Genomic DNA, 9,896 nt, shown 5'->3' on the forward strand with positions numbered 1-9,896 from the left:
GGGGAGGGCGCCCCGCGCAGCCCCTACCTGCAGGCTCAGCCCCGCGGCGGCGGGAGGAGCGCGGGAGGAGCGCGGCGGGGCGGAGCGGGGCCCTCGGTGCGCGCTGCCCCCGCGGGAGCAGGGAGGGGGCCGGGCTTTGCACCCCGGGCTCCAAAGCGGACGGGGCGAGGAATCGGGGAGGCACCGCAGCTTCTCCTCCGCTCCCCCCGGAGCACCCCCCGCGGCTGGCGAGCCCTGCTGCGCGGGGCCCGGGGGCTCCCCGGGCCGCTCCCCTCTTACCGCGGCTCCGGCTCTGTCAAGTTGTCGTCAGAGGGACCAGGAGTCCCGAGTCCCTCCTTGCGTGATGCCTTCACCAGCATGAAAAGCGCTTCTCAACAGGGCCACGGGTACTTTCATCGCATTAAGAGGGTTTGGTTGTGTGGTGGGATTTTTTTCCTCTCCTATCAAGGCAAAGCCTGTACTGGGATTTCTGGATCAGTGCTCACAGGCATTTCAGATGGTATTTTCAAATTGTTCCAAAGTCAAGCGACACTCAAAAGTGGAAAGAACAGCAAACCTGGTGCATATAGCTGGCCCTCTGTGACACACAGCAGCCCTGCGTGCCCTATGCGCCATTTGGATCATGCTGCTGCTGATCACTAACCTTTACATTTTCAAACTCAATTCAATACCCCAGACTAGGGGAAAGACTCTTACAGACTTCAGCAGGCTTTGGACCCTAGACTCTTGGAACAAGTTTCAAATTCCAGCAGCCTTTTGTTTATCCAAGAAAGATAAACTAAGTGGCCCGCTGAATACTGCATGGGTTTTCAGACAAGATCTTGAAAACAGCAGGCCTTTTGCTCAGAGGGGACATTAAACATCCTGTGACACTTTCCATGTGAACAAAGATAAAATGGGAGCATTTCTTACCCTTCCCAAATACTGTCACCAGACAAGGGCTGTCTGGTTCCTGTCTTTCATCCAGGACCTTGCTGCCTTTCAGCACTGCTATAAAGAGCAAGTGCAAAACTTTCAGGAGTGCACAAGCACAGCCAGAAGAAAGGATGGCAGGGAGGCCTTTGCTACACTGCTCCTTCCATGGAAAATCCTTCAATGTAAGGAAGTACATGGAATTTGGGTAAGCACAGCAGCTTCAGGTGGCTTATTAATTGGAAAAGACTTTCCCTTCCAGGTGACAGCACTACTCTGTACAGGACAGTGGCATGAAGTGTCTAGGAGAGACTAGTCTCCCCCTTCTTCTGCTCACTGTAGAGTGAAGCTGTGTCCTGGACAGACACCCCATACCATCTATGCACAGCTTCCCTAGCACACCTAGTCCCCTTCCAGCAGTGTGGTAGCTCACAGCAGCTGTAGAGAAAAGGGGCTACATTTTCCCCACCAACTCTGTGGGTAACAAAAGCTTGTTCTTGAACAAAAAAGTGCATCTCTTACTTTCTTGGTGAGGTGGTTTTTTCCCCCCCTTTTTTACAGGTCTCTAATGTCTTGGAAAGATTTTTCCTTGTACTTGGAGTAAACAGTGGCTCACACTGAGAGATTTTTCTTGCCAAAATGCACTGCTAATATAATTTCAAGAGGTTATATTTGTACTTCGCAACACTGCAAGATAATGGACAGCTCTGAACAAGATGGACTCTGCATTAAGCACGAGAGACTGGGGATCACAAGTTTGCTCCAAACTTCCTCTGCAAGTCTGGTTGGTAGCATCTCTATGTCAACTCCCATCAGCGATTGGAATGACAGTAGTTATGTTGGCTGCTGACACTTTGACATCTGGGTCAACAACAGGTAATGCTTTCCTCTCTGTGGTGTGGAAAGGTATGGTCAGAGCACTACTGAGCCACATTGTGTATTATATGTGCCAGGAATACACAGAGAGGCAGAAACACTGCTCATACTCTGCTGACCTGGCTATTGGCACTGTAACAACTTTAAAACAGGCTTTTGTGCTATTTAAATTTTATATAAATTCATATTCAGCATTGAAGTAACACAAACTAGGTATCACAATATGTACAACTTCATTTGACTCTTTGGAGCAACATTCTAAGACTAATAAAAAATACAAAGCTTTGGTTTACATTCATGTTTTACACCTTCATGACAGGCTGCTTCTTGTCACTGCTAGAACAGATTTTTCTCATGCAAGTTTCAACTGCTGAAACCAGATAACTGATCCTTCACACTGTTCCATCTTAGTTTGACAAGCAACACAATATAACTCACCTGTAATGATCATAATCCCTCCAGGGACTATGCATATTCCTCCTCTAAACTGCTGAAATCATGATAGCAACGAGTACATTCCCTCACCTGGTGTGCCTGACCGGGAAAAGACAACACATCCAGGAAGAGGGTTGTTTTGGTGTGGTCCCTATGCAAACAAGAATAAAACCTTTACACTCGTTTAAACTTTCCAAATCAGAAAAAAATAATCATTAGCTCTAACGTTATGGAATTTAAAGGGTAAGATAAATGCTTTAAAGTTTGGAGGATAGTTAGGTGCTATGGTACAGTTAATGAATGCCCTTCCTATGCATGTATGTTCTTAAAATATGTTCTTTAGTTGAACCTTTATACTCAGTTATCAATGGTAAACTGAAACCCCTACTTCCCTCCTTCCTCTGCCCTATTCTTCCACCTCCCTGATATAGGCAGCCAACAGTACAGGATATACTGTAATAGCACGCTCAGAGTAACGTTTTCAGATCTAGTCACTAACACTTGGATCTACAACCTTCGGCGTCCTATAGCCAAGGGGACACAGCTTCCACAACATCAGTGGAAATTAAGCCAAAGCCTTCACAGATCCCCAGGGTTCCCTCAGTTCTTTCTCTGCAGCTACAGTCAACATCTTGTTGAATCCAAGGCAACCACTTGTTAGTAGAGGCTCCTTTCTGAAGGTGAAGGCAAGCTCTATTTGCTTACTGACACACAGGGCTTCAGGAGGAGATACTGATGAATTCCTCAAAATACATGGCTGTAAGTCATATATGGAACCTGGGTTAAAAAAAGGGCATGTAGTTGTTATTCCATGTCCATGTTATAGATGTACAGCAGCAATTCCTGAGATGTAAGCCCATCATATGGCATCAGACCAAAACATTATTTTCACAGCATTGTTTCTAATGACACCCAGAACTAGATGCAGGTACATCTTGCAATATATTTTGCCTAATGAAGAGTATAGGTTTCCATAATCTTTGGAAATTTTGGCAGAAATATCCTCTCTTAGTTTATATAAACTAAGTATAGGTAGATCCATACTTACTATTAGTTGAAAAAGGGGTTGATTCATCTCTTTTTACTGATTAAAAGCACCCACATTTCACCTCTTGCCTTGCTGCTGTTTGGCATATTTCTTCTGGTCTGTCATTGAAATCCTTGGTCCAAGCACATGCAGCGAAGCCTTTTGGACACATTTTGTTGCACGTATTTTACAAAGATTGCAGCTAGCCAGAATTTCGCTTGAAGACACAAATGCATCAAAACGAGTGTCCTATGCAAACATGGCTTTAACAAACTTTTGGCTGTGTAAAGGCAGGACATTAAAGAATAAATAAAATAATCTTATCCAACAAATGTCTTTCTTTTGGCAGCTTGCTAAGCTTCCTGCTAGTAGGCTTTTTTGGCAGGGAAAAAAAAAAGGAAATTTTAAAGTGTCTAAAATTCATTTCACACCAGAAGCAAAACTTAATTAAATCTTGGAATTTTTTGCAGCATGGGAGTAATAAATTTGAATTAGTTGTACTTGGAAGTGAGCCTTTGCACGCCACTCCAGTCTGTCTTCCATATCCACTTGACTGTGGACCAGAGGCTCAGGCTATTTCATTCCATACAGGAATCTGACACTAGCTGTGGCCCATAATGTCGCTGTAGTCTGAGGAGAGCTAACAGCTTCCACGGGTCTACAACTTTTTGTAGCATTATGTTTTTGTTCTCTCTGCTGGATGATGAGTATGGCTTGCTGTTCTCTTCTGTAGCTGGTGTTAACAGCTTATCCTCCTCATCATCAAGTTGTCTGTACCAACTCCTGGGGAAATTCACAAGCTTAAGAGGGCTGAGCTAGATTCATAGCCTGAAGGCAGTGCAAGTTGTCTTTATCTGACTTCCCAAACCAACACAAGATATCAAGTAAAAGAAGGTGGAGAGCCACCACTGATTCTCCATACCCCCACAACACAGCAAACCCATCACTTGGCCAGAATTGGCTGTACCTCAGACAAAGTTCCAGCTGGTACTTGCTGACTGCTGGGGATGTCAGGGAGAGCTCCTCACCCATCGCAGCATCTGCCATACCTCCAGACGTTTCTCTCTACCTCACCTGTAAAATGCACAGCTTAACAGCTAGGACTACTTTCAATTCAGTTTTTACTACCTAACTGTTGTAGTTGTATTCACATGCCAGGGGAAGTGTTTCTTTGCTTTAAACTTTAATATACTCCTTTGAATAAATCATCTACAGCAAACTTATCTAAAATATCTACAGTAAACATTTACAGAGTTAACAAATGCAGAAACTATTGTCATTCCACACAGAAACACGCATCAAAGATTCCTGTTTTATTTGTAGATGTACCAGATTATTCCAGGGGCACTTAGGCAATACACAAGCTTACAGGCCCCCTCGCATCCTCCCCTTTTTTTTTTTTTTTCTCTGTGCAAAGTGGGGTTGTTTTTCCCATTTGTTTGCTTTTTCCTGAGTTAAGCATCTGTGGTCAGAGACCTAAACCAGAACCAGCTTAAAGTACATCAGAAACTATCTGCTCTGTGTATCAAGATACCTTGGTAAATATTACAACATTGACTCTCCACAGGCTTGCATTTCAGTATCAGCCTCCTGGTTGCAAAGCTGGACAAACTGCCAGCATTCCGACACTGGTTAAAAATGAAGCTTTTAATAGTGGAGAAAAATATTAGAAACTGAAAAAAACAACTATTCCTGACAGAAGCTAAGTTGATCTTGATGTTTCTTCACATGAATAAAAGGTGATTTTCTTTTGAGGGGTTAGTGACTCTCTTCTTCTGCTTAAATTTGTTTTATTCAATTTCTCATGTGATGAGTACAAAGGGTGGATGGGAGAAAAGACTTACGAATGTTCAGTTCCTGAATATTTTCTGTCCTACCTGTAAAAGAAAAGCTGTAGTGTGAGACAGGTTATGGACTGCAGCCACCAGCAGAAAGCAGTTTCCCTTGCACTGCTCTTTCCCCTTTGAAGAGGCAAACCACCTCACCTCACTGCACAGGAAAATCTGCTGGAGAGAAGACTTCAAACCTCCTACGTTTGAAGAAAAGAGATAACTCACTTTCTAAGCTAAAAAAGGAAATTGCTAAAACACTGGGAAATTTGGGAGTGGTTTTGGTTTATTTTGTAAATATTCCTGGATTTTTTTTCATGCAGCTTTTGTAGCCAAGTACAATATGCTGAATGCTAGCTGGGTAACAGCATGCTCCATGCTTAGGACATAGGAACAGCATGTATTTGTTTACTTATTCAAATAACACTAGGGCTAAGATTGCTCAAAACCCAAAACAATTCTGCTAAAAGGAACTAAAAATTCTTTTAAGTAAATTCAGCATTTTGTGATTCATTTAGCCAGCCAGCTTTGAAAACAGAAAATACATTACTTCATTTAGCTTTTCAAATATGCATTATTTTACAGTTCCTTTTTATAAATGTAAAAAGAGTAAAAACATTTTTTAAATACAAGAGAGTGTTCTCACTATTCAAATCAATTCCAATGATAATTTTTTATTTCAATCTCCACGTGAAGCCTGTGCTTCTCAGAGAAGCTTCTCATAGCTTCAGTTGTCTTGCACATGTTGTACTACTGCATTTCAAAATGTAGACGTTCACAGGCCACATTTACTGTGCTGCCTCAGTTGCTTGCTGGGCTGAGTATGGAAGCAATTAGGACGTTGATGGGGTAATGCCAGTGGAAGGACAGAGGAGGCCGATTCAGTGGAGTAGATAAATATACTATCTCAACACAGTATTACAGATCTGCCAGTAAGCAACGATTTACTGATTTACACAGGAATACTTCGATTGCAGAGTCTCAACTGATGCAACTGTTATAAAAGCTTGTAGGAAAAACCATTTTGAGCTGCACATTTTTCCTATGGGCTTGAGGCACTAACTTCCATATCCTTATCAGCGCACACATACCCACTTCCTCTCAGGGTAGCATTGGGTGCTCAACTTCTAAAAGCCAAAACCAGCTACTTTGTGCTATTGGTTAACGCATACAAACGCAAAGAAGAAGAACAACAAAAAAACCAAACAACAACAAAACCCCCCACAAACAGCAACTAAAACCAACCCCAAGCAAGTCTCAACATACCAGCAGCCACACCATCCTCTTGCTTGAAGCACTGTCTTCTCTGTTGTGACAATCTGCTGCATTATCAAACCAGTGGCTGTTCTTGATGAGGCTCTGTCTTGGTCTACGCATTTTTCCTCAGTGCTTTCAAGGCAGCAGAGAGTATGTATTCCCTCGCAAGGGAAGGTTGCTCTCACATAAGAACTTAAACCAAAAAGTATGACACTTGAAAAAAATAATTCTAACATATGAGAGAAAGTGGTAACATGGTTAGCTGGGTCCACAGCCTCATGGATGGATTTAATAGACATTCCAGTAAGAGGGATAAACTCAACTCTGTACACACATTGCCAAGGCTGCTTTGGTACATTGGAGCATTTGTTAAAGGGTAACTTCTGCTATATACTGGACACAATGTTTGTATTTACTCATACTTTTAAGTTGGTAGAGGGATGAATGAATCATCCATCCAGAAAGTTAGAAAACAGTGAAGTTGTCAAGTTGGAATGGCACTTCTGAAGCTGGAAGTGCCCTGTCACAACAAAATAAGCAAGACCAGGGAGTGCCACAGTGCTGTTTTAAGTGTAACACGATGCCATTTCAGGCTGTCTGCCCTCCTTGATTGCCTTAAAACATACCTTTAACTTGGTGTTTCATAGTCTCGTCTACAGATTAGAAACAACCATTCAGGATGACAAGCACTTTGTTCTGGGAATTCTGCTGGCCACATCACCCTGCCTTTTGCCACCATCTCAGGGTTTGCCTCGGGGCAAGACAGCAGCAGGAGGCTGCTGACCCGCTGCTGCAACCTGCTGCTTTGTGCAGCTGCGCACAACAGAGCAAGTTGCTGAAGGCCAGCAGAAAAAAAAAAAAAAAGAGCTGTGCTCCTGCCAATACAATAGAACTGGTTTTGATATAAAAAAAAAAAGTCATCCAGATGCCAGGACGTTCCCCAATGCGCGTTTTACGTACTGACACAAGCAACCTTGAGACAAGGCTGCTGCCTGCACTACAGAGCACATCTGCATGCAGAATAGTGACCTAACACTTCAGCACAGGTCTCTCTGGGAACTTTACACCAGGGAGCTCGACCTGAGCAGTAACCCTTCTTCAGCTCATGACCATGCAGCTGCACCCACCTTCACCTCTGAACTGGGACAAAACACTGCCTGCCCTGTCAGTCTGACCTTCCCATCTCTTCACTGGCTGCACTAACTAAGAGCTAGTTTATTGCTTACCCTGGTGTGCCCTTCCCACCTGCTTCATGTCACTGCCAGAAACCTCTAAAGATACTGCTGCTATGTCCCTTTCCCAGGCTCAGCAGCTTCCCCTCTTGTAAGCCTCAACTTTTCTTACTCAATTCTCTTCCATGTCTCCAAGTGCCAGTAACTAGTATTGCTTGAGGTTAATTTCAGTTGACAGGTTCTAACTTTTACAATTAGAATGACAATTTTTATTTTGCTTCTTTTTGTTGGGATTTTTTTTTGGGAGGCAATAGTGGGAGGTTTGAAGAACATATTCTTATTGCACAGGCCCTACATTTTTTTTTCTCCAGACATACTAATAACTGTGCAACTAGTAAGTTCCAATCAGCACCAGGATTACTTAGAGAATCAAAATCTAGTTTTTTAGATTTAAATAAGCATTTATTTTCCAGGACATCCTAGAGATCAGATATCCTCTACCTCCCAGGCACTGAGAGGTAGCAAGACACAAAACAGACTGTAGTCTTTTTTCATAGCCTGTATATAATTTAATCCCAAACTCAAATACACCTTGTACTTTAAAAACAGATCCCAGTAGAACTCATCCAACTGGAAACAATCATGTATGTTTATTTTGTCATCAGTTCAACCCCATATGGTTTTCCCCATCTCTAAAATTCTGCTGTGTCCTGCCAAAAATCACTTGCAAGTATCTTGTGACAGTCTAAAAGGAACATAAGTGCTGATAACAGTGAAAAACCAGGACATCTTTGCTGAGGTTGGAATGCACTGCAAACACCCCACTTGTCCTAGAAGTCAGATTCCTGTACTGCCCTCTCCCCCCGCCACCCTTGCACCCCAAGCTAGCCTGTATTAAATCCAATCAAATAAATAGTCTTAGTCATGTCCCACTCCTCAGCCAGCATTAGCAACTTTCCCCCAACAATTTAGTCCAAAAACTTAAATTTAAAACACTGACACTTCTTCCTATGGGGCGTAATTAGACTTTTTGCCAAAATCATTAAAATTGGGGTTCCTTACTAAGGGGAGAGGATGAGGAGAGTAGTACACTTTTCAACAAGAAGAAATGTTCAAGTTCAAAAGCAGCAGACCTTGGCACAAGCCATAAAATTGAGAGCAAGGAATCCCACTCATTCTGCTCCAATGTACCTTAATAATTAACTTAGAAAGTTTCAGAAGATTAACACAGACTAGACAATGAAGAAATCTCATCAACATATATCAAAACGAGGCTTTGAATACATACTAAATCTGCAAGCTGATCTTCCTGAGGGAAGTCTGCTCCTTTACCCTCACCATTTCTAAAACAAAGATGCAAGGATTTCTAGGTTCTCAAAAAAACTCAGACAGCGTAACAGAGCTTTGCTTGCTCCAATTTCCAGTTTGTACCAGTTATAGTCGAGGTTCATCTATGCAGTCAAGTAGGTTTGCTTTCAGACTCTTAGATACCTCTGGGTGATGAAGTGGTGCAAAGAACCTTCCCATCAGATTACTGTAGACAGCAATTGGGTACAAAAGACCATCAGAAAAATTCAAGACAACAGTGATGCTTTTATGCCCCAAATGCTCCCCTATTGAAACAGTGCTAGAAATTAATCACACTGTCATTTGTCAATGACTTTAATTATGGAGGAGGTACATCAGAGGAAAGCAAAAGTTGGGCAAAGCCTAAAGGTAAAGAAGCAAATTACAGTAGTAACAGATTCATATGATGGTGCTGGCAGGGAAGGAGAGACTCCACTAATTTCTCCTACCTAGTGACTTCTCACTCTACAACCTATAAATTTACTTTGCTAATATTTTTCTCAACCAAATGTACTAATTCATTCAGTATACACGTTAGAGTAATTTTTCCTGTCTTTTAACTACATCAACTGACCTATTAAGCATTTTAAATTTCAAGTCAATATTCTGAAGTTAAAGTATTGTTTTATGCTTCTCTTAGAACTGCTATGATCAACTTATCTGGCAGTCCCCAGAATTTTATAGCTAACATTAGGGCTACCAAAACTGTGCTTTCCCTATTCAACCACACAGCCTGAACTTGTGCATCTTGCATAGTCCAGATGTACCTTCCTGAACGACTTGTTGGGGTTTCAATAATATTTTTATATTTTTTTTTGAGGATTACAGGATCTTAATTTTTAAAGAAGTGCCATTTCATATTTACTTAACATTATATTTTTCCTTCACATAGCTATAAATGCTAGGAATGCAAGAACAGAGATATTGCAATAAATTCCCTTCAGTACTGAAGAGAAAAAGATGGAATCTTTCTCTGAAACAAAGCAAACCAACCGCACAAATTGTCCCAAGCACCACTGCTTTAGCAAAGCACATTTACAT

The sequence above is a fragment of the Chaetura pelagica genome, unplaced genomic scaffold (genome assembly GCF_000747805.2).
Source record: "Chaetura pelagica isolate M959 unplaced genomic scaffold, ChaPel_1.0 scaffold436, whole genome shotgun sequence".
In the NCBI taxonomy this organism is placed as follows: Eukaryota; Metazoa; Chordata; class Aves; order Apodiformes; family Apodidae; genus Chaetura; species Chaetura pelagica.